The sequence below is a fragment of the Schistocerca americana genome, chromosome 9 (assembly GCF_021461395.2).
Source record: "Schistocerca americana isolate TAMUIC-IGC-003095 chromosome 9, iqSchAmer2.1, whole genome shotgun sequence".
NCBI lineage: Eukaryota > Metazoa > Arthropoda > Insecta > Orthoptera > Acrididae > Schistocerca > Schistocerca americana.
In genome coordinates this window covers 15,229,518-15,256,019 of record NC_060127.1, presented here as the reverse complement: position 1 = coordinate 15,256,019, position 26,502 = coordinate 15,229,518, and the positions used below count along the sequence as shown (strand labels likewise).

The window sequence follows — 26,502 nt, the reverse complement described above, 5'->3', positions numbered from 1 at the left end:
TGATGATGGTGACACTGTTGCTGAAACTAGTTTGAGAAACTAAATAAATAAAACAAAAGTGTTTTAGATCAAGGCGGACCCACAACACTACATTGTTGTCTTTATGCAAATATGGACCGATTGAAGAGTTTGATGATAAAATGACTGACTTAATACACGTTTAATTAAAGTTCTATAGAGCAGAAAAAGCCTTTCCCCTCAGTATAACATTAGAATGTATTTTAAATACACTGACTATACTAAAAAATTTCTGTTTCTGTGCTGTATTAGTGACCAATTCGAAAACTTGTAGACGGACGTTTTTGGCACTGACATCTGAACAGTACAACAAAAGCAAAGTATGTGTGTACTTTATTCAACATTAATAGTTTGTCCCACGTTTTTATTAGAAACCATTAAGGTGATTTGGTTCTGAGATACCTGCAACAGATTCTACGAAATATGAAGATCATCATTCAGTTCATCCTCAGGTTAGCTGAATATGTATCACACTGAAACTAGATCATACATGACATATAACAAGTGCCATTGAGGCATACTTAGCACTCCGTCTTCAGGCCACAAGTGGCCCCATCGGGACCATCCGACCGCCGTGTCATCGTCAGTTGATGATGCGGATAGGAGAGGCGTGTGGTCAGCACACCGCTCTCCCGGTCGTTTTGATGCTTTTCTTTGACCGGAGCCGCTACTATTAGGTCGAGTAGCTCCTCAATTGGCATCACGAGGCTGAGGGCACCCAGAAAAATGGCAACAACGCATGGCGGCCCGGATGGTCACCCATCCAAGTGCCGGCCACGCCCGACAGCGCTTAACTTCGGTGATCTCACGGAAACCGGTGTAGCCACTGCGGCAAGGTCGTTGCCGAGGTATACTTCGGATACCTCAATATTGCAGCATTAGAGGCAAAAGCGAAAAGCATAATGTTTCCATTGTATCACTGGAATAGAAAATTTTAGTTTTTTGTGTGCTGTAATAAAAAAGATATAGAACGCTGACAAAGGACCACGTCATGATCACACTGCTACAAAAAGTGCACCCCAGAGCTCTTTGACGGGCGACTTCTTTCCCTTCATGTACCGGTATGTCAACAGATTAACACTCATTGTAGACGAGAATCTTTTGTAAGAGCAGGTAATAACACAATTTTAGTAATATAGGACACGATACACCTAATGATAGGGGCAGCTGAGCTGCAATTGTAGAAGGTAATACAATTTTAGTAACACAGCAAACGATACACCTACGGGGGATAGCTGATCAGTAACTACAACAGATTGTTTCTTGTATACTATTCGATCAATAATGGGAATCTATCCAAAAGAATGGATTCCTCATCATGAAAGTTGAAGGTATAAGAATTTTTGGGCTTGAGGATTAACATTAATCTCAAATAGCAGCAACGCTCCCCCCCCCCCCCTCCCACACACCCACACACACACACACACACACACACACACACACACACGCTCCTAAGTTTCATGCGCGATGAAATAAGGTGTCGAGTCGACAATATGGCTGCTTTTCCAGACTGTGAAATAAACAGGGGTAATCAAAATTCAACTAAAATTTTACGAACCAATTCGTCTCATACTCGTTATTCACGGTCCTGTCGACCACATTTCCTGCGAGGTTTTCCGTGCTCCCAAATGCATCAACAAAGGGTGTGTATTCTCAGATCGGGTTTTGTTGCTGCAAACATCAAGCAGGTGACTGCATACACGTGCGTAATTTTTTTCAGAGATGTTTCTTACGAATCCATACTGGTTTCACGTGGCACACATAGATATTGGAAGATAACATTTTTTGAATAGAAGAACGTCGACTGCCTGTATTTCGCATTTTTCGGCTTCTATTTCCGGCGCCTATTTCGGAGTAAAAGCTCCATCATAACGGCTTCCAAACTTTAATTAAAGCTTTTCGTCATGTGCAGATGAAGCACTCTCGCACCTGCATACTGCGGGAATCTGCTTCACTGGTGGTCTATGGTAAAATTACCCTAAACTGTTGGGTTTCCACAGCACATTTATCATTGGGGAGGGGAAAAATGTATGAAAACACTGGAAAACTACTACAAGAGTAATTTGAGTCTTATCGTCAGCTTGTCGATGATTTGTGTCGACTCAATACCAAGCCATTTAGAGATATTTCACTATAAATCTCCAAAGTAGCAGATTATTGCATTTGTCCACGTGCGACTGCTAGAACAGCTCATGACAAAAAGACTCAGGTGAATCTCGCAAACTTTGATGATAGAGCTTCCATTCGATATACATATCGAGGCAAAAGAGTAATGATCAAAACGGAATTTCGAGCTCTATACCCGTCCCTGTACAAAATGATGATGAATTAAAGTATTCCCCTTCTGGCAAAAACACAATTTTATTATTTCTTTAATTCCCAAACGTGTTTCACCACAATTGTGGCACCCACAGTGTCTGTTAATCGTTTGTTTGTTTACACTAATTGTGCCCAGATTGCCAGGGAAATCAGCCACAAGTCTAAATTAATACGACGTATCATCAATGCTGGTGAAATCTGATAACATATCATCCAGAATTCGTCAACGACCGCAGGAAAGCGTAATTCTGAACATAAAAAACAACAGCGACACATTTAGCAGGTAATGAAAACCAAGTACTGATCAGGAGAGGTCAACTACAGTAATGATTACGTGCTGTATTGATTTAGACTTATGGCTGACCTCTATTGTCAGCCACAGAGCACACACAATGTAATAAAACGTAACAATAAAAAAAACCCTGAAGATGCCACAACTACGGTGAAACATGTTTCGGGTTAAACAACAGAGAAAGCTGTGCCCTTGCAAGAAAGCGGACCCTCTTTAAATTCATTATGTACACATCAAATGTAGATGCGTGTTTAATTTCTGTAAAGAAACGAAATCTGCACTCAAACCCCGTCGTTAATAGTTTTTGGAACTAAGCAAATTGTAGAAATGGAGTAAATTGTAAAACGCGGGAAAGAGGGCAAACAATAATGTATGGGGATTGCGCGCCGTCTTTGTATTGAATATCTGTTACATCCTTCAGTCATTATTACAAACATTATGCCTGGAACAACTGGGTAGAAATAATGGCATTTTGTAGCAACACACAACGTCGTACTGCTTCGACTACGTTGATGGCTTCTACAGATTATCGTATACTAAAAGAGACTTACCGCGTGGAACTTTCGCCGACGTAGCGTATACGAATGCACTGCTCGAAACACTGACAAAACTTGCGAGGACATCTCGGATGAAACAACGAAAACTGTTTACGTTCGTCTTCTGTTTTTCACAGACAGTGCGTGACAGCTTCTGGCGTGATACGGAATGGTAAAAAAGAAAAGAAATAATGCAAAGATAAAAATATTAATAACCGAGAAAATGTAACAATTGAAAAAGTTACTGTTGTGGAGAAAATTATAATTTCGTGCTCCGTAACGACACGGAATATTTGAATGAAGCACTGATTATAGGCGCTAAGATTTTTGTAGAGTAGAAAAACGTGTGGATTCGACGTAAAATTACGTGTTTCTAACACGAGATGGCAAAAATAATTCTCTTATCTTGTCCATAAATGTATTCTGCCCTACAGCAACATGTATCTCTGAAACACAGCAAAGATATAGCATCAGTATTCTACATTCTTTGAGTATGTGCATTCTTTTTTTTCCCGCTCCATGTCTACTGCCAGTACACTTTTCAACGTTTCGCCTCTTGCTTCAGTGAAACTATTTCTATACCTTACAGTGACGCTACATTACGTAAGTGCCTATACCAAAAAATCTTTCATCTCTGTCAAAATACAGCAGTAAGTAAAGAATTACGTTATTTTGTTGCGCGTTACCAATATCAATCGGATTGGTTTGCATTTCCTTCATTCGTTATTTTACTTCCTAAATGTGTAGCGTTACTCAGTTTTATAACGTTAATAGCGTCACAGTATGTCCACACTGCTGTTTAACTCAACTCCATGCATATACCGCTATGATTCGATATCAATACAAGTAACTGAAAACAATATGATACGCACCATTTATTGAAACGCAACAGAACTTCAATGTAATTAACATACGAGAGTCACTCTAAAAGTAAAGAACGTTCGCTTATTCACACCTTTTTATTCGATACAATGGAAGAAAAGCTATTTCACAACAATTTTTGATATCTTAGATATTTTTCCAAGTAGCCGCTATTCAAATTTAAAGCAAAGTTCTCATTCAAAATGGCCGAAAATACGATTTTTATTGCCTTTTTAAAAGGTATGTGTGTCTAGAATGTTGGGACGGGACGGTTTTTTAATCGTTGGGTTACGAAAGTTTCTACAGCAGTGTCACGGACGCCGTAAGACGCTCTAAACCGGAGATGCCCAGCTTAGGTAGAAAACTGGTATAGCCGAGCCGTGACACAGGTTCACAAAATGATTCATACTGCAGTAGGCATGCAAACATATTCAACGTGTGCAGGCTGCCGAACGCAGCATATACAGCTCTGCCAGAAGAACGAGGAAGGAACAATTCAAGTTTGGAGGAACGGTTAATAAACGGTCCTGGAATTAGAGACTAAACATAAGAAACAAAAACATTTTTTTGGTCCAAACATAATTTTTTGTTTTACTATATTGGATTAGCCATTTTTTATTTTGAAAATCTAACTTCAGATTTGTGTTCAGCGACGTCAAAAACATATAGCCGTAAAGAGTGAAACCAAGTCCCAAAAATCGAACTTAAGTTAGTTAGCACCATATCGATAATTTAAGATTATTTCATTGTGGTTAGGTATAAGCACCAATAAATGTAATGTAGTGTCGACTAATGTTATCCATTTTTGGTTTCGGATAACTCCTAAGGGGCTACGCTGCACGCAGTCTGTGTACTTCAAACCCGCACGCCCTTGGCCAAAACATAATTACGGACGCCATTCTTTTGTATTGAAAATCTAAAATGAAGTTCAAAGTATGATCAATCATAATCACCGAACAGATCCTTTGTACGTCTCTCCATTGTCTCAAAAAGAAATTCCAAACTTTGCCTATTTTTTTCCCCATTTCAATGAGAACCTGGCATAAAAGGATTCGTCGTAACACTTCGCAAGTTTGTATATCCTCTGCACACGGAGCTGTCACCATGCTGAACCAGTCACTTACGTCCTTTTTGATTTCGTTTTCATTTCCGTGGGGCTACCTTCCCAAAAGATTTCAGTTTCGGACAAATATCGTAGGTCTAATTACTCGGGGTCAAGTCTGGGCTATAGGGCAGATGCTGGAAAATTGGCCACTAATCCTGCAGTAGTCGCACGCGACCTGGAAATGTGCACGAATTTACTTTTTCCTTTCCTTTTAATCTTTTTGGAGCTACTAATCACATCGCTCGAGTACCCTCCTCCTATCGGTACTTACCACGTTACTCATTTGTTTCATTTGGACTCGGGTGGAATGGTCGACAATTGTGGACTGGCAGGACCCACGCAAGCATTGGCGTTAGATATAATTTGCATTGTTGCCCTTCAGGAGCAACAGTAAAAGGGGAGCCATTGTAGACATATTATAGTTTATTCTCAAGGGGTTTCCCGTTATTGCAGTATTACTTTCTGTTAATTACATCGTTTCGTTAGGTACAGGTTAGTTAATTATTATACTTATACATTTCTGCAGTATTGAATGCCACTTTAATTCACAAAGTCACGTAAGCGCCCAGATTGTTCAAATATGTTTGCCTTCAGAAAATCTTGTACCACTTTATCATATATTCCTAAGAAGGGCAAAAAATGTGCTACTTGTACCCACTCTCCACCGTGATGGCAGCGATGACGAAGAGATGGGTAAAGCAGAAATGATAGTTATGGGCAACAAGAAGGAAAGTGTAGACATGTGTGACAAGTTCCGTGCTATCTGCATTGCGCAAGACACACTCGCCAGTGGCCTACGGTCAGTACTTTATTTTCTACTGAATTCCGGTAAATCTTCTGCTAAGAACCCAGACAGCTGCACCTGTTGGCTTATTAGCTTTTTTCAAAACGCCTGCAAATCCAGGCTGCCATTAAAATTTAAACATTTGCTTGTTGATTTTAAAATCTATTTTTATCGCCTTGGGTACCGACAGTCTGCAGTGACAACTAACTTTACGAAACATGGGGCGACTACTGCACGGTTAAATTGTCGAAGCCAGTCGTTTAATGCAGCAGAATGACAGCGAGCGTTATCGTGAAGGACTACAATGCCGTCTACGCAGTTTCTTTTCGACGGCGCGGCGTAGTCACAGTCTCTCCTCTACGCGAAAGGTCGAGGAGTAGAAGCATTTCGATCTCAGAATACAGTGAGAACCTTTCAGGTGATCAGAATTTGTTTCACTTTTTCTTTCTGTGTGGGGGGGTTGTGAATGTCTGCATTGACTGCTGCTTTGTTTCTGGATTTTTGTCGTTGTTGCGAAATGAAGGTCTCATCGCCACTAACAATCCGGTAAGCAACCGATCGTACCATTAACTACGAGGTGACTTTAGGCGTAAATCATATGAACTTATCAATTTTAAATTATGTAACTTTATTTTGACAATTATTTAAGTGTTGTTTAAATAATCCTAATTGATTTTATTGCGCTAAATAAAGCCTCCAGTATTTTATTTTTATCATACAAAATTAAACACTTTGGTGAGGATTTTTAAGCAGATTTAGAATGTTACTTACAGTTTTTGATGTTGTGGTGTTTTTTTCCTTCGTTTCTGTCGAGGTAACATGCTTATTTCTTTCGCTTTTGTCTTTACACATGAATTTTCTATCATTTGTTCGCCAAGTGCAGTGTTTTCGCCGCCATTAGAGATAGAGAGAGACAGTTATGGAGAGGCATGTAAATGTATGGTGCGCAAAATGGGGAGGGGGAAATTTAATTTTACAGGCTAATCATCTGCGATTTTGAGGTGTATGCTATTTATACAGTTGTTCTATTGTGGCGAGGGTTTCTTGCACATTGAAGTGAATTCGTTTCCTTCCTTAGGCTATTGAATTTTGGATACAACAGTTTTCTTCTGTTGCTAATTTTTGTATGAGCTGTTACTACTTTAAAGAATTCTTACGTCGGTTTGTACACTATGTGATCAAAAGTATGACACCTGGCTGAAAATGACGAGTATGGTGTTGGCCCACCCTTAGCCTTGATGACAGTTTCCACTCTTGCAGGCATACGTTCACTCGGGTGCTGGGAAGGTTTCTTTGGTAATGGCAGCCCATTCTTCACGGAGTGTTGCACTGAGGAGAGGTAACGATGTCGGTCGGAGGGGCATGGCCCGAAGTCGGCGTTCCAAAACATCCCAAAGGTGTTCTATTGCATTCAGGTCAGGACTCTGCGCAGGGCAGTCCATTACAGGGACATTATTGTCGTCTAACCATTCCGCCACAGGCCGTGCATTATGAACGGGTGCTAGATCGTGTTGAAAGATGCAATCGCAATCCCCGAATTGCTCTTCAACAGTGGGAAGCAAGAAGGTGCTTAAAACATCATTGTAGGCCTGTGCAGTGATAGTGCCATAAAAAACAAAAAAAATGGATCAACTGGCTCTGAGCACTATGGGTCTTAACATCTGAGGTCATCAGTCCCCTAGAACTAAGAACTACTTAAACCTAACTAACCTAAGGACATCACACACATCCATGCCCGATGCAGGATTCGAACCTGCGACCGTAGCGGTCGCGCGGTTCCAGACTGAAACGCCTAGAACCGCTCGGCCACACCGGCCGTCCACGCAAAACAACAAGGGGTGTAAGTCCCCTCCATGAAAAACATTTCCACGCCATAACACCACCGCCTCCGAATTTTACTGTTAGCACTACACACGCTGGCAGATGACGTTCACCGGGCAATAGCCGTACCCACTCCCTGCCATCGGATCGCCACATTGTGTACCTTGATTCGTCACTCCACACAACGTTTTTCCACTGTTCAGTCGTCCAATGTTTACGCACCTTACACCGGAGGCGTTTGGCATTTGCCGGCGTATGTGTGGCTTATGAACAGACGCTCGACCACGATATCCAAGTTTTCTCACCTCCCGCCTAAGTGTCATAGTACTTGCAGTGGATCCTGATTCAGTATGGAATTCGTGTGTGATGGTATGGATACATGTCTGCCTATTACACATTATGACCCTCTTCAACTGTCGGCGGTCTCTCTCAGTCAACAGATGAGGTCGGCCTGTACGCTTTTGTGCTGTACGTGTCCCTTCAGGTTTCCACTTCACTATCACATCGGAAAAAGTGGACCTTAGGGTGTTTAGGAATTGGAAATCTCGCGTACAGACTTATGACACAAGTGACACCCGATCACCTGACCACGTCCGAAGTACACGAGTTCCGCGGAGCGCCCCATTCTACTCTCTCACGATGTCTTAATGACGACACAGATCGCTGATAAGAGTACCTGGCAGTAGGTGACATCACAATGCACGTAATATTATCAAAACGTATGTATTTTGGTGTGTCCGGATATTTTTGATCACACAGTGTATGTTCGTTGGTTGGTGATTCTGTGCTATCCCCTTCAGAACTGCATACGATCAGCCTCTAAAATTAAATTCCCTTCTCCCCATATCGCACATCATTCATTCTACGTGCCTATCGACAACTCTCTCTCTCTTTCTGTCTTGGACACACACACACACACATACACACACACACACACACACACACACACACACAAACACCAAACACTTAAACATTTAAAATTCGCGCTCCACATTACAAAAAACGTGCCACGAAACACATGAACACCACACAGCCACAACACCTAATGGCGGCTATAATTCTGTGCTTGGCGAACAATCGTAGAAAATGTAGGAGTAACCATGTTACTCTCAACAGAAACAAAAGAAAAAAAAAACACCACAACATCAAGAACTGTAACACGCTAAATAATGCGATACATAGTGGTTCTCAGTCGGAATGCAAAATAAAAACTAAAATAACGTTTTCTGTTTGCAGATGACAAGCTGAGCAGAACTGTGATCACTAGCTATTGCAAAATCGTTGCCTTATTCGCCTATTTATTTATCTGTGTCACTGACATTTTTCTTTATCGACGGACTAATGATTTCATCAAACTTAGTATTGACACATTCCTGCGATAACATTTTGTGCTATACTGAAGGAAACTGGTACTTAGCACACGACACGCGACCTGGGAAACCCCAGACGTGGAAAGACAAGATGATGATAATGAGAACGACAATAAAACATTGTACGGCTGGTGACTGAAGGATGGTACGGCGGGTATAAAAGCATTCCAAATAAACAGAGCGACTGTTCCCAGTCGCTGTTATCGGCATAGTGGTGCCAAAAATCAGGAAGGCGTAAGCGTAAGAGCGGCGCGAGCGGATGGCTCGGCGACGTAGAGAGGAGGAGGGGGGGGGGGGGGGAGGGGGGGGGGAGCATCTCCCAGCTCGTCGTATCAAAACCTTTATGTTTACAATGTTCCTCGAAATAATCTCTTTCAAGGGTCGACCCAAAAGAAATATTTCAGTATCGCCATAGATCTAGCTCATTTGTCTATCACATGCGTGGTAAATATAATGGGATCGTGAACCTTCTGATGACGAGGACATCGGCAATAACAACACACGCCAGACGTAGCAGTGAAAGTAGAAGTTAACAATAGTGTAGGAAAAGATAGATTGCTACTTACCGTAAAGATGATACGCTAAGTTGTTGACATGCTCAATTAAAAGAGACTTAAACATATTAGCTTTCGGCCACGGCCTTCGGCAGATGAACGTGTCATCTTTAGGATAAGTAGCAATCTATTTTTTCCTATATTGTTGATATTCCTACCTGTAGTTTACATTGTCTGAAAGTAGGAGCTTATTGTGTTGTGGAAATAGCCCGCGATACGGAGCTTTCTATTGTTGTAGCTGCCTTGAAGATTGCTTTAAAACAATAATACACTACAAATATTCCTTGGGTGATTCAGATATTGCCTACTGGCTATATGGCAGCAGGAGATTTTTGTCTTGGGAAGTGGAAGTGCGCACCTGGCAAATTTTCATCAACGCAAATGTCGGTAACTGTAATAAATTCATTGTGGCATTGATGTGTATAATGAGGATCGCTGCAGTGTGAGTCCGTTAATCTGACACTTTACGTCTACAATGGTTGTAACCACAAGTGAAAAATTAGCATATAGAAACCAGACGAGAAGAAGCAGTGGGTTTCCTTTGTAAAAATTGAATGTTCAGCAATGGCTCCACCAGATATCAGGAATTACACGAAGTGCTCTGTTACAGTAATTTAGGAAATCATCCCAGAACAGCCGAGAACTGGATAGGCTTTCGTTTTACCGCAAACATTTACCTATACATTGTTCCATGCAGAAAACTGGGCAGTTACCGGTAAACCATCTGCAAATACATTAGGAAAGTCTTACCTTCTAATGTGAAGAACAAGTTCTGGAACAACATGTTGCAATTTGTGAAGAGGACGCCAGCACTCCTTCAAGTTACTCAGATGTGAAATGCAGAACAGCCCAACATTTGATCATAGACAATACTTTCCAACCAAATAAGGTTTCATCGACTGATCATGAAATTATCAGAAGCGCCTTAAACGTTGTATAATATCATTTGTAATGGTCGAGTTACACGTCCAAAATAGAGGATGTTTGACGAGAAATAGTAAACATTTTAGGAGGCGGTAGTACACACGAATTCGAATAAAACGTTTAATATAATATGTATACAATATTTATTGGCTAATGAGGTACAACTGTTTGAATGTAAGCCACGCAAATACTCAGAGAACGTGTTAAACAAAGCCAAATGATAAACAGATTTTCATAAACTCCACCTCCGACATCTTCGAACTCTCATGACATCACGTATAGACATTGGTGATATTGTCTTGTTCTATGAGGACAGCACTATTCATGATGAGACTGCCTTTTCTTGGTAGAAGTCGCCTTTTAGTCGACCCCACAGGCAGAAATCTAAAAGGATGCAGGCTGGAAAACCTCGGTGGCCAAGAAACGTGACCATTTCTCCTGATACAACAACCAGGGAAATTAGGTCTCGACGATGTCTCGCGTGACGACTGAAATGTGCAGAGGCCCAGGCATGCTGGAGGAACATAGCCATTCTTGAAATCAGACAAACCTGTCCCAGTAATCCTGGAAGCTCGTTACAAAAAAAGTCTGAACAGCATAACCCTAACACAAACAACAGGCACACCAAAATGTCCAACCCTACACCACACAGTTATAGAGCAGTGTTTCTGAAAATATGTCTCCACTGAGGCTTGTCGGTTTTCAGTAACTGTATCTTGAAACTCTTCCATTTGGTCCGTGTTTGCACGGAAAAACAACAATATGAGAATTGTGAGTTTGTCTCGATACGAACACTTTTTGTTATATCTGTACTTACTTATTCCCCAAACAAGTTTCAGCGACAAATATCGCCGTCATCAGTGGGTGCTTTAAATCTAAAACATGCACAAAATGGCATAGTTGTACAGATAGTGTGACACATTATTACATTTGTACTGTTTGTTTTTTGAATGTAGTTCTCTGTGGTTACTTTCATACTACCTTATTTGTTATACGTTGTCGCTGTTTGCGGCATGTTTCCTGTGCTTTTTCCTGTTGCCGCTTTTCTCGGCACATACCATGCCATCTGCAACTGAGTGGGTGGCCGTTAGTAGACAAATACTAAAACGTGAACTTACGTATGTCAGCGTTACATAATTGGTATTGTGGAAGTGTGTACTAGGCTGTTACTTAGTTTGTTCTGTACTCATGTTCGTGGGACTGAATGCAGCTAATTTTATACACAGAAAATCAAAACTTTCACACTTTGTTTACGATCCTAAACATTACGGCATCTTGCGCGTGTGTGCTTTCTGTTCTGCGTCCTGGTACACACTAACATACAATAATAAAAAAAAATCACATAGAATTGGAAACATCTTGAAAAAGCAAGGGCCGGCCGGTGTGGCCGAGAGATTCTAGGCGCTTCAGTCTGGAACCGCGCGACCGCTACGGTCACAGGTTCGAATCCTGCCTCGGGCATGCATGTGTGTGATGTCCTTAGGTTAGTTAGATTTAAGTAGTTTTAAGTCTAGGGGACTGATGACCTCAGATGTTAAGTCCCATAGTGCTCAGAGCCATTTGAAACATCTTTTTTAAAAGCAAGAGATCCCAGTAACATTCAGATCAAACAACCAATTTCAAAAAAAGGCTAACACCAAACAAAAGAACCTCAGACAAGTTCAGCAATGCTGGAATATGCCAACTCACATGTAACTCCTGTCAGGTCCAGTACATAGGACAAACAAGCATAAATTTCCGAACGAGGTACACAGAGCACACGAGAGCTCTAAAGAGTGACAGCACACATTCCAGTTAAGCAGAATACCTAATGAACAAAAACCATAACCCCAATAACATCGAAAGCGATCTACACAACCTGAAAAACAGGGACAGTCTATACCAACAACTAACAATAGAAGAAAATTAACTAACACAACACTTTGCAACAAACACTCTTTACCGCTCTGAGAGAACTGACCCAGGGCACAGAACACAAAGCGCATACACACGCAAAAGAACCACTCTCCCATCACACAGAGAGACACAAATAAGGAACAGAAGTCGTAGAACTTGCAAGCTAGCCTAAGTTGGCGGCATTCTCCGTCTGCCAAACGACTAAAAGGTCGCGACCACAACATCCAAGAGGTGCCACGTTTATTAATAGTGCAAGGAAATATGACATTCGTTAAACAGTGGCCCGGCCCCTGTGTGCATCACGTAATGAGTTGACTAACTTGACATAGAATTAATTTAATTCCTTCAAACCCACAACAATATAAATGACATCGTAGGGAATGAGAAAATGGGTGTCGTTGAAAAATTAATAACAATGACCTACGGTATCACCAAGCGATTTATTAACTGATATCGAGGTCAAGAGAGAACAAACATATGAACAGGAACTTCAGCTGTATGACACTTCATTAACACGAACTCAGGTTGGTTGCCAAAGACTTGGGTAACCAAACTGCAATTTAAGTGTGGATGAGACTGCCTCCTTTGAGTGGGAGGATGCCAATCTAGGCAAGGACTCGCTGCTGTATCGTTCCACTGATTGGTCTCTCGCATAAATATATAATTAAGCACGCAATGGACACTGGGAGTGACTACTGCGAATAGAAGGCTGCTATAGCAAAAAGATGGCTGTGAAAACGATTGATAGGCTTCTGACTTTGCCGAAGCTGCACAGTGTTACTGATATAGCCGGTGAAAGACGAGATGCTATCGTCTGCGCGCGGGCACTGCCGAAGCTGCTAGATTCGTTGGCGCGTCATTCTGCAGGAGATGACCCCACGACCGCCGGAGATTGTCTCACGTGATTGAAGTTTCGCCCTGGTGTCCGGACAAGTTTCCAACTAACTGCTCTCTCCGTAGAAACGGAAGAGCTCTAGCGTCTACTCCGCGATGGTCGAGAAGCAAGTTCCCCCCGACGTTCTTGAGTAAGCCCAGCAATGGTTACCGTGCCAATCATGTTTTCCAGCAAAGATACCCGATGTTCCTCACCCAATCACTGCAGTGCAGTACACGTTCTGTTCTCCGAAGAAACAGCACACACTGCATGGAGCTCCTGCAGCCAAATCCTCGGCGCATTTCACAAGATAAGGGAAGCTTAATGAAAACAAGCTCCGCCTCGTCCTTAAAACGATTTAGTGGCGCTGTTTTGGCGAGGCGCGGCGGCATCTAAGAAACGCCACATCCGGAGAAATTCGTCTTCCCCTCTCACAAGGTGCGCTGTTCTTGTAAAAAACACGTCGCTTTACCTGGATCCGCACTGGGGATGAGGAGACCAGACTGCCACTCCACGTCAGCGCTCTAACACAGCGGTTGGCCGGCGCCTCCAGTTTATAAAAAAGTGTCTTTTCGCAATCAGCCACGGCTTTCCCACCCTCTTGCTTCGGACCCTAGCCACTCCTTGCCCAAATTTCTAAAGCTGCCCCTAATGCAACGGTCACCCCCAGATGGCAAAAATTGGCCTCTACAGCGTGGTCCAGTCATCGTGACCAGGCCAAATATCTCACGAAATAAGCGGCAAACGAAAAAACTACAAAGAACGAAACTTGTCTAGCTTGAAGGGGAAAACCAGATGGCGCTATGGTTAGCCCGCTAGATGGCGCTACCATAGGTCAAACGGATATCAAATGCGTTTTTTAAATAGGAACCCCCACTTTTTACTATATATTCGTGTAATACGAAACGAAATATGAATGTTTTAGTTGGACCACTTTTTTCGCTTTGTGATAGACGGCGCTGTAATAGTCACAAACATATGGCTCATAATTTTAGATGAGCAATTGGTAACAGGTAGGTTTTTTAAATTAAAAAACAGAACGTAGGTACGTTTGAACATTTTATTTCGGTTAAAAATTAAAAGGAAGCTCAGTGTTGGTCATAATATTGATGTTTTATTGATAGCAGAATCGATTTTCGATGACATAGTGATCGTGTTCGGTGCTGTACGCATTAAACTAAGACACATCAATATTACGACCAACGCTGACCTTCCTTTTAATATAACAGATATGGTCCTGGTGCACAGAGAACTCCATGGAGTCGCCAATCAACTTTTTTTTCGATTGTTCCAATGTGATACATGTACCTTTGTGATCTTATCATTTCTGAAAACGCATGCTGTTACAGCGCGATTACCTGTAAATACCACATTAATGCAATAAGTGTTCAAAATGATGTCCGTCAACCTCAATGCATTTGGCAATACGCGTAACGACATTCCTCTCAACAGCGAGTAGTTCGTCTTCCGTAATGTTGGCACATGCATTGACAATGTGCTGACGCATGTTGTCAGGCATTGTCGGTGGATCACGACAGCAAATATCGTTCAACTTTCCCCACAGAAAGAAATCCGGGGACGTCAGATCCGGTGAACGTGCGAGCCATGGTATGGTGCTTCGACGACCAATCCACCTGTCATGAAAAATGCTATTCAATACCGCTTCAATCGCACGCGAGCTATGTGCCGGACATCCATCATGTTGGAAGTATATCGCCATTCTGCCATGCAGTGAAACATCTTGTAGTAACATCGGCAGAACATTACGTAGGAAATCAGCATACATTGCACCATTTAGGTTGCCATCGATAAAATGGGGGCCAATTATCCTTCCTCCCATAATGCCGCACCATACATTATTAACCCGCCAAGGTCGCTGATGTTCCACTTGTCGCAGCCATCGTGGATTTTACGTTGCCCGATAGTGCATATTATGCCGGTTTACGTTAACGCTGTTGGTGAATGACGCTTCGTCGCTAAACATAACGCGTGCAGAGAATCTGCCATCGTCCCGTAATTTCGCTTGTGCCCAGTGGCAGAACCCAGTGGCAAAACTGTACACGACGTTCAAAGTCGTCGCCATGTAATTCCTGGTGCATACAAATATGGTACGGGTGCAATCGATGTTGATGTAGCATTCTCAACACCGACGTTTTTGAGATTCCCGATTCTCGCGCAATTTGTCTGCTACTGATGTGCGGATTAGCCGCGACAGCAGCTAAAACACCTACTTAGGCATCATCATTTGTTGCAGGTCGAGGTTGACGTTCCACATGTGGCTGAACACTTCCTGTTTCCTTAAATAACGGAACTATCCAGCGAACGGTCCGGACACTTGGATGATGCCGTCCAGGATACCGAGCAGCATAAATAGCACACGCCCGTTGGGCATTTTGATCACAATAGCCATACATCAACACGATGTCGACCTTTTCCGCAATTTGTAAAACGGTCCATTTCAACACTGGTAATGTATCACGAAGCAAATACCGACCGCACTGGCGGAATGTTCCGTCATATCACGTACTTGTACGTTTGTGACTATTACAGCGCCATCTATCACAAAGCGAAAAAAGTGATCGAACTAAAACATTCATATTTCTTTACGTACTACACGAATATATAATTAAAAATGAGGGTTCCTATTAAAAAAACAAAAAAAAACGCAGCTGGTATCCGTTTGAGCTATGGCAGCGCCATCTAGCGGGCCAACCATAGCGCCATCTGGCTTCCTCTTGAAGCTAGATGAGTTTCGTTCTTTGTAGTTTTTTCATTTGATGCTTATTTCGTGAGATATTTGGCCCGGTCACTATCAATGGATCACCCTGTATAGCCGAGTTTAATTCCAGTACTGCTACTCAAGTCATGCAAGTACTGTGGGATCAATCAGTGGTTTACGCTGCTCTAATAGTCCGTCAGACTAATAGCAATCAGGAAAAATTTAGATACACCAAAGGCGAATGAAATCGTATGACAACCGCCGAAACAAAATGGAATTGGACGTGCCGGGCGGGTATTACCGTGGCGGGAGCCTACCCGGAAGGTGCCGCCATCTTTCAAACTCCCGCTACAGTTTTCATACGCTTTTCATCATATGCGATGCATTTCTCGCGGCACACGCAAGCAGCAAGATGGCGTAATGTTTTGGATCGTAAGCAAAGTGCGAAACTTTTGCTTATGTGCGTATAAAAGTAGCTGCAAGCCGTCCAACAAACTACGTAACAGCCTAGTACACACCAAAACTGTATCCACAACACTACCGCAATCTCAATTGTGTAACGCTGACACACACGTAGGTTCACGTTTCAGTATTTGCCTACTAACAGCCGCTCAAGCAGTTGCAGATGACATGGTGCACGCTGAGAAAAACGGCAGCAGGAAAAAGCACACAAAATATGTCGCTAACAGCGACAAGAATTCCTAAAAACATGCCACAACGTATATTACATACGGTAGGATGAAAGCACCCACAGAAAAATAAACTACGCTATTTTGTGCATGTTCTTGATTAACAGAAACCCACTGATGATGGCGATATTTGTCGCTGATTCTAGTTTGGGGAACATTTAAGTACGTAAATAACAATAAGTCTTTTGCACCGAGGGGAAATCACAATTCCCATAGTGTTGTTTAGTGGGTTTTCGTCGGACCATCGATGTGTGCTAGAGACACAAGTGAAAGTGGCTTCATCAGCAAACAATATTAATGGGATTACTCGGCGATCTTCAATTAGGCAACAACATAATTCTAATCACCTACCTTCATCTCCGTCTCGGTGGTGCTGAAACCGCTGTTAATGATCATGACAAGAGGCCGCGCATACATAATGTCGGCCATACTCTGAAGAAACTTACCGACTCAGTCGCTAATATCAGAGAAAATCGAGCATCTGTCACATGACGGTCAGTTTGACTTTAGGAAAGGTAAGGGAATCAGAGAGACAGTTCTGATAATGGATCCGAGACATAATAGAAGTCAAGAAACATTCATAGGATTTGTAGAACTATAAAAAAAGGGTTCGACAATGTAAAGTGATGCGAAGTATTCGAAATTATGAGCACAATGGGAGTTAGGTACATAGGAAGAGAGGTAATACAACTGAAGAGCCAAAGAAACTGGTAGACCTGCCTAATATCCTATAGGACCCCTCCGAGCACGCAGAAGTGCCGCAACACGACGTGACATGGACTCGACCAATGTCTGAAGTAGTGCTGGAGGGAATCGACACAATGAATCCTGCAGGGCTGTACACAAATCCGTAAGAGTACGAATGGGTGGAGACCTCTTCTGAACAGCACGTTGCAAGGCATCCGAGATATGCTCAATGATGTTCATGTCTGGGGAGTCTGGTGGCCAGCGGAAGTGTTTAAACTCAGGAGAGTGTTCCTCGAGCCACTCTGTAGCAATTCTGGACGTGTGGGGCGTCGCATTGTCCTACTGGAAATGCCCAAATCAGCAGGACATGCCCAAATCCGTCGGAATGCGCAGTGTACATGAATGGATGCAGGTGATCAGACAAATATGTGTCACGTGTCAGAGTCGTATCTAGGCGTATCAGGGGTCCCATATCACTCCAACAGTACACGCCCCACACTATTACAGAGCCTCCACCAGCTTGAACAGTCCCCTGCTGACATGCAGGGTCCATGGATTCATGAGGTTGTCTCCATACCCTTACACGTCTATCCGCTCGATACAATTTGAAATGAGACTTGTCCGACAAGCCAACATGTTTCCAATCATCAACAGTCCAATGTCAGTATTGATGGGCTCAGCTGAAGTGTAGTGCAGTCATCAAGGGTACACGAGTGGGCCTTCGGTTCCGAAAGCCCGTATCGATGATGTTTCGTTGAATGGTTCGCACTCTGACACTTGTTGATGGCCCAGCATTAAAATCTGCAGCAATTTGCGAAAGGGTTGCACTTCTGTCACGTTGAACAATTCTATTCTCAAACGTCGTTGCTGCCGTTCTTGCAGGACCTTCTTCCGGCCGCAGTGATGTCGGAGATTTGATGTTTTACCGGATTCCTGATATTCACGGTACACTCGCGAAATGGTCGTACGAGACAATCCACACTTCATTGCTACCCTCGGAGATGCTGTGTCCCATCGATCGTGTGTCGACTAGACCACGACGTTAAAACTCACCTAAATCTTGGTAACATGCCTCTGTAGCAGCAGTAACCGATCTAACAAACTTCTTCAGACACTTGACTTTTCTAGGCGTTGCCGACCGCAGCGCCGTATTCTGCCTGTTTACATTTGAATACGCATGCCTGTAGCAGTTCCATGGCGATTCAGTGTAAAATATGTATAAAACCAAACGGAAACAATAATAGTGTTCAATGTATACATCGAAGAGGAAATGATGGAAATAAAAGAAACCTTCAAGAGTAGGGTTAAGTTAGGAAAAGAGATCAATGACAGGATACTTCGATGACATTGCTATCCCCAGTGAAAGTGAAAGAGGCCGAAAGAAGTTTGCTAGTATCAAACATCGACCTTAATTTGAGGTAGAATTTTCTGAAAATGTGCTAATGGGGTTGAAAAATGGAAAGGGAGAAAACAGAGAAAGAAGAGAATGGGGAAGTTTGACACGTGCTGTTGTAGAACGATGCTGAAAATTATGTGGACTGGTATGTTACGAAAATGAGGTTCTCTGTAGAATCGGTGAAATTAAAACACACACATAAAGAAGGGACAGGACTTGGGGTAAGACATCAAGGAAGAGGTTCCTTGGTACTAAAGGGAGATACAGTGAGTAAAAACTGTAGGGGAAGAGAGAGATTAGAAAACAACCAACAAATAACTGACAATCTTAGGCCGGCTACAAACGGTACTCTGAGAGGAAGAGATTGGTATTGGTGTTGTTGTTGTTGTTGTGGTCTTCAGTCCAAAGACTGGTTTAATGCAGCTCTCCACGCTACTCTATCCTGTGCAAGCCTCTTCATCTCCAAGAAGCTATTGCAACGGTCTCCCTCTACGATTTTTACCCTCCACGCTTCCCTCCAGTACTAAATTGGTGACCCCTTGGTACCTCAGAATGTGCCCTACCAACCGATCCCTTCTTCTAGTCAGGTTGGGCCACAAACTCCTCCCCAATTCAAATGAGCACCTCCTCATTAGTTACGTAATCTACCCATCTAATCTTCAGCATTTTTCTGTAGCACCACATTTCAAATGCTTCCGTTCTCTTCTTGTCTAGACTGTCTATCGTCCATGTTTCACTTCCACACATGGCCACACTTCTTACAAACACTTTCATAAAGGACTTCCTAACACTTAAATCTATACTCGATGTTAACAAATTTATCTTCTTCAGAAACGCTTTTGTTGCCACACCTAATCTGCATTTTATATCCTTCCTACTTCGGCCACCATCAGTAATTTTAATAGCCTCTCGCTCCCTGTATTTGACCCCTGCCACCTTCAGAATTTGAAAGAGAGTATTCCAGTAAACATTGTCAAAAGCTTTCTCTCAGAATGCTAGGAACGTAGGTTTGCCTTTCCTTAACCTGTGTTGAAAGGTAAGTCATAGGGTCAGCATTGCTCAAATGGTTCAAAGGCTCTGAGCACTATGGGACTTAACATCTGAGGTCATCAGTCCCCTAGAAATTACAACTACTTAAACCTAACTAACTTAAGGACATCACACACATCCACGCCCGAGGCAGGATTCGAACCTGCGACTGTAGCGGTTCCAGACTGAAGCGCCTAGAACCGCTCGGCCATCCCGGCCGGCTGTCAGTATTGCCTCACGTGTTCCATTTCTACGGAATCCGAACTGATCTTCCCCAAGGTCGGCTTCTACCACTTTTTCGATTCGTCTGTATAGAATTCGTGTTAGTATTTTACAGCTGTAACTTGTTAAACTGATAGTTCGGTAATTTCCACACCTGTCAGCACCTGCTTTCTTTGGAATTGGAGTTACTGATTTCTCCTTAAGTCTGAGGACACTTCGTCTGTTTCATACATCCGCCTCGCCAAATGTTTTGTCATGGCTGGCTCTCCCACGGCTATCAGTAGTTCTAATGGAATGTTGGCTACTCCCGGGGCCTAGTTTCGACTTAGGTGTTTCAGCGGTCTGTCGAATTCTTCACGCAGTATCATATCTCCCATTTCATCTTCATCTACGTCCACTTCCATTTCCATAATATTGTCATCAATTACATTTCCCTTGTGTAGACTCTACATACTTCTTCCGTCTTTCTGCTTTCCCTTCTTTGCTTGGGACTGGTTTTCCATCTGAGCTCTTCATATTCATGCAGGTGGTTCTCTTTTCTCCGAAGGTCGCTCTAATTCTTCTGTAGGCAGCATCTATCTTACCGCCGGTGATATATGCTTCTACATCCTGAGATTTGTGCTCTAGCCATTCCTGCTTAGCCATTTTGCACTTCCTGCCGATCTCACTTTTTAGACGTTTGTATTCCCAATCGTCTGCTTCATTTATTGCATTTTTATATTTTGTACTTTCATCGTTTAAATTCAATATCTCTTGTGTTTCTACTAGCCCTCGACTTATTACGAGGTTGGTACAGGAGAGGAGACTGCACGGCAGACCGAATCGAACCAGCCAGAAGACTGGAGACTCGGGGGGGGGGGGGGGGGGGGGGGTGGATACCGAGGCCAGGGATAATGTCACACGGTGTCTGCACGAGGTCTCTTGGGGGATCGCAAATTTTTTTTAAATTTTTTTTTTTGTTGCGCGTTCTGATGAATAAGCCTGCAAAGTAGTACTGCAAAGAACTTCACAGAAACATAAGAATCTTGTTAAACATTCTACAATCCTAACGATCTAACCATAATGTTTTCATCTGCTATATAAAGATATTGAGCAGCTGGCAGTACTCATTCTTCTGCAACATAAATTTACTCCGATGACTACCCTGTATGTGGTAACCAAGATTCCCCAGTCCAGCTGCAGTCATCCACACTAAAATAGCCAATCTTATCCTTTCACTTTTGCTGTGGCAGCAGTTTGGAGAGTAGTGCGTGTTATCGGATGTCCGTAAAGGTAAACCAGCCATTCTCATCACTCTGAAACTTTTCGCCTGATCATACCACCAAATACTAGAAGTCTTGGCGACCTGGAAGATACTGGATACATAACTGTATGTGTGCTTTTAGATGCTGTTGCAGTCATCCTGTCTATTATGCGGTAGGATACGGAAACAACATAGCAACACAGATCCTCAAAAATGTATATACATGACATACTGGGGAGTAATCTCATATTAAGTGGCGACACTATTCAGTAACAAAGACGGTCAAATTGTATTCCCAGTAGATAACAAACCAGAGCAACGGCTAAAACACAAGATTTCCACAAGTGGAACCTGGAGGGGTAATATGAAGGACAGTAAAAAATTACCTGCACTTTGCGTTCTACAGCGTGTTGACAAAAAAATTCTGGTTCGATATGTGCATTACTTTTCAACATATTCCCCTTCTTTTTCAATACTTCGTGGTTCAAGGGTCCATATGCTTGCGCATTCCTGCAAAGAAGCCACTTCTGTACAGCTTTCTTCACCTCCACATCTGAGGAAAATCGCCGAACCCGCCAAGTAACCTCGAGCGGCCCAAACAAACGAAAATCGGAGGGAACACGATCAGGCCTGTAAGCAGGGTGTTCCAGTAGCTTCAGACCAATTTTCTTGATTGTTTCAACGCCGTGGTGAGCTGTGTGCGGGTGTACGTTGACACGCGACTGCAACACTTTCTTCGACAAAAGGCCTGGTCCTTTGCTCCGAATTGCTGATTTTAGTCTGTTTTCCAACAAATCACTTTATGACCCCTATTTTCATAGTTGTTCCTTATGTCATGTACTCTGCCAGTACCAGTCCATTTTCGTCCCACAAAATGTTTAGCATTAACCTTTCCGCTGAAAGCACAGACTTAATTTTTTTTTGTCTTTGATGATCCGAAGTGTTTATACTCTATACTGTGGCGTTTGTATTTTAGCTCATAATGCTACACCCACGTTTCATCACCCGTGCCTATCTTGGTGAAAAATGAGTCGCCTTGTCTGCTGGAATGGTCGAGTAAGCCTTGGCAGATGTCAACATGTTTGAGCTTGAGTTCTTCAATGGGTGGTACTGTTGATTATTTATTTAAGGAGGCTGAACAAAGGTCATCAGTCTCCTGATTACCCTCCGGAACGGAATCAAAATACCCCTCCTGTCTGCGTCTAAGGCCTGTGTGCAAGTGGGAGAAAGTTTTTAATGTTTGTGAAGCGTGTATCTGAGGCGGCAGGTGGATACCAGTCCCGTATTCGCCTCGTGGGATGTGGGAAACCACGTAAAAACACGTTCACGCTAGCCGGCAGACGGGCCCTCGTTGTTAATCCGTTGGACGGATTCCAACTGGGCCAGTCCGCAGCTCATGGTGTAGTGGTTAGCATTGCTGCCCCTGGATTACAGAGTCCCAAGTTCGATTCCCGGCCGGGTCGGGGATTTTCTCCGCCCAGGGACTGGGTGTTTGTGTTGTCCTCGACAGTTCATCACCATTCAGGAAAATGCCGAGACTGGACTGCGACACGATTGGGAATTTGTATGGGCGCTGATAACTACGCCGCTCAGCGCCCCGCAAGCGAAAATCATCATCATCGAACCAGGGGGCGCTATAACGCGTATAGTTGTCCTGGAGGCTGAGTTCGCCAGTAAGCTGTCTTGGAAACCATTACGCAGAAACGTTATACACTGAAGCGCTAAAAAAACTGGTATATAGGCATTCATATGGAAATACAGAAATATAGTAACAGGCAGAATACGGCGTTGCGGTCGGCAACGCCTATATAGGAAAACAAATGTCTGGCGCAGTTGTTGGTTTGGTTACTACTGCTATAGTGGCAGGTTATCGGGATTTAAGCGAGTTTGAACGTGGTGTTATAGTCGGCGCACGAGCGATGGGACAACGCATCTCCGAGGTAGCGATGAAGTGAGGATTTTCCAGTACGACATTGTTCTGTTGAAAAATGGCACGACAACACTGTCACATAAGATCATGGAGCGACGGCATTCGTCAGCAGCCTCTTATTCCCAGACACGTCACCACGCCAAACGCGCTCGTTTGTGGTGGTGTGTTGACGGCAGCCTACGCACAGGGCAGCAGTTCCCTAGTTTGACTGCTACTATAGCCCTACTCACGAACGATGGCGGGTCGCGCAGCTCGCGACACGGACGGGGACTGCATTGTTGCCTGTTCTAGGCGACTTTTGCGGTTAAGTCCGTACAAGTGCGTCGCGTTTGAAGAAAGCGCATACACTGCAAATTACGCCTCTTGCTTGCTTGTACAGAATCTTCGCTCACCACCAGCATCAGCAGTGACAAATTGCAACAAATGGAATTAAAATTCACTAAATAGCTCGCTACGATCACGTTTAATGCTCGCGTTAGTTTACGACGTCCACAGCAGAGCGCTGAGAACACTATTGAGCGCACACTGACTGCTGGAGAACGCGTGACGTGGATGTGCAGAACAAACCTAAAGTGGACCGCCAACTATGGTCTCCGAGACGAAGAGGTTAGGGGAGAAAATCCTAGCGAGTCGTATCAAACCAGTCAGATGAATGAAGAAGACAAATTTGTGACAAAATATATGCAAGGAGTCCACTACTGGTTCCCGGATGGCAGGCGCAGATGTTGAACAGGTTGTGACGCACTTGGTGCACAATACGGTGATGTTCGACCAGAATCTTGACGACGACCATTCCTGGCCTCACGTTCACATCCAGTCCCACATCGGATCACAGAAATCTGGATACTGCACGATTTAAACAGCCCACCAAATGCGGAGCCACAACGAGGCCTCTTTGAGACTCTTGTCAACTGCTGACAAGAGCACGCTGCAACTCCGTGTCCTTCACTGTGGTCACTCACCGTCTGCCAGTGTTCATGCCCTCTACACACTGAAGCGCCAAAGAAACTGGTATAGGCATGCGTATTCAAATACAGAGACATGCAAACAAACAGAATACGGCGCTGCGGGCGGCGAAGCCTATATAGGAAAACAAATGTCTGGCGCTGTTGTTAGATCGGTTATTGCTGCTACAATGGCAGGTTATCAAGATTTAAGTGAGTCTGAATGTGATGGTATAGTCGGTACACAAGCGATGGGACACAACACCTCCGAGATAGCGATGAAGTGCGGATTTTCCAGTATGACCATTTGACTAGTGTACCGTGAATATTACGAATCCGGTAAAACATCAAATGTCCGACATCACTGCGGACGGAAAAAGATCCTGCAAGAACGAGACCAACGACGACTGAAGAGAGTCGTTCCAGGTGACAGAAGTGAAACCCTTCCGCAAATTCCTGCAGATTTCAATGCTGGCCCATCAACAAGTGTCAGCGTCCGAACCATTTAACGAAACATCATCGACATGGGCTTTTGGAGCCGAAGGACCGCCGGTGTAACCTTGACGACTGCACGACACAAAGTTTTACACCTTACCTGGGCCCCTCAACAGCGACATTTGACTGTTGATGAGTGGAAGCATTTTGCCTGGTCAGACGAGTCTCGTTTCAAATTGTATCGAGCAGATGTACATGTACGAGCATGGAGGCAACTCATGAATCCAAGGACCCTGCATGTTAGCAGGGGACTGTTCAAAATGGTGGAGCCTCTGTAATTGTGTTATTCCGTATATACGACTCTGACAGGTGAAACGTATGTAAGCATCCTGTTTGGTCACCTGCATCCTTTCATGTCCATTGTGCACTCCGACGAACTTAGACAATTTCAACAGGACAATGCTAACCTCACCCGTTCAGAATTGCTACAGAGTGGCTCCAGGAACACTCTTCTAAGTTTAAACACTTCCGCTGCCAAATAAACTCCCAGACATGAACATTATTGAGCACATGTGGGATACCGTCCAATGTGCTGTTCAGAAGAGATTTCCACCCCGTCGTACTCTTACGGGTTTATGGACAGCCATACGGGATTCATGGTGTAAATTCCCTCCAGCACTACTTCTGACGTTAGGTGAATCCATGCCACGTTGTGTTGCGGGACTTTGCGTCCTCGCGGGGGCCATACACGACCCGTTCCCGTGGCTCTTCAGTGTATATAGTACCAGGCCTGGTAACAATACTGAGAACCAACAATACAGTTGCACTGGGGTGACCATTCTACCTGTCACACACACTTTACGTACTCGCCGGACGGTTGGCACGCGTACGAAGTTGTTCTGAGTGCGCCACCATTCTGTCAGCCAGGGTATGAACTCACATTCAGTTTCTCAGCCGCTGGACAACGAATGGCATTTTGAAATGTAGGTCATTAACTTAATGTGTGTGTATGTGTGGGGGGGGGGGGGGGGACGGAGGGCGTGGGAAAGACAGAGAGAAAGAGAAAGAGAGAGAGAGAGAGAGAGAGAGAGAGAGAGAGAGAGGGTTGGGTTGGGTTGGTTGGGGAAGACCAGACAGCGAGGTCATCGGTCTCATTGGATTAGCGAAGGACGGGGAAGGAAGTCGGCTGTGCCCTTTCAAAGGAACCATCCCGGCATTTGCCTGGAGCGATTTAGGGAAATCACGGAAAACCTAAATCAGGATGGCCGGACGCGGGATTGAACTGTCGTCCTTCCGAATGCGAGTCCAGTGTGCTAACCACTGCGCCACCTCGCTCGGTCAGAGAGAGAGAGAGAGAGAGATCTATTGGAAAATGACTAGGCAATTCGGTCTAAGGCGCTGCATTCATGAACTGTGCGGCTGGTCCCGGCGGAGGTTCGAGTCCTCCCTCGGGCATGGGTGTGTGTGTTTGTCCTTAGGATAATTTAGGTTAAGTAGTGTGTAAGCTTAGGGACTGATAACCTTAGCAGTTAAGTCCCATAGGATTTCTCACACATTTGAACATTTTGACTAGGCAATTATCAATTTTAGCAGCCTCCAAAGATGACTTACAGAAATCCGTACACTTGGTGAACAAATTTCCAACAGGCGCAATTTCAAAATCTGCGTAGCCAAACTCACGATTAAGCTATTTCGAGAGAAAGAATGAAGGTTAGGATTTAAAGCCCTGGCAATATCGAGGTCATTAGAAACTGAGCAGAAGCTCGGGCATGTTTGACAAATGGGGAAGCAAATCGGCCGTGCCCTTTCAAAGGAACCATCCCAGCATTTGCGTGAAGCGATTTAGGGGAATCA

At 43.7% G+C, this 26,502-nt stretch overlaps 1 protein-coding gene and 1 pseudogene across 2 annotated transcripts in view; both read right to left on the bottom strand.

Annotated features, from left to right (window-relative positions):
• The window catches only part of LOC124550914 (putative mediator of RNA polymerase II transcription subunit 12), a 456,906-nt gene that overhangs the window by 311,689 nt on the left and 118,715 nt on the right, over positions 1-26,502 (bottom strand). The window lies entirely within an intron of this gene.
• Positions 746-863, bottom strand: LOC124551419 (annotated as a pseudogene).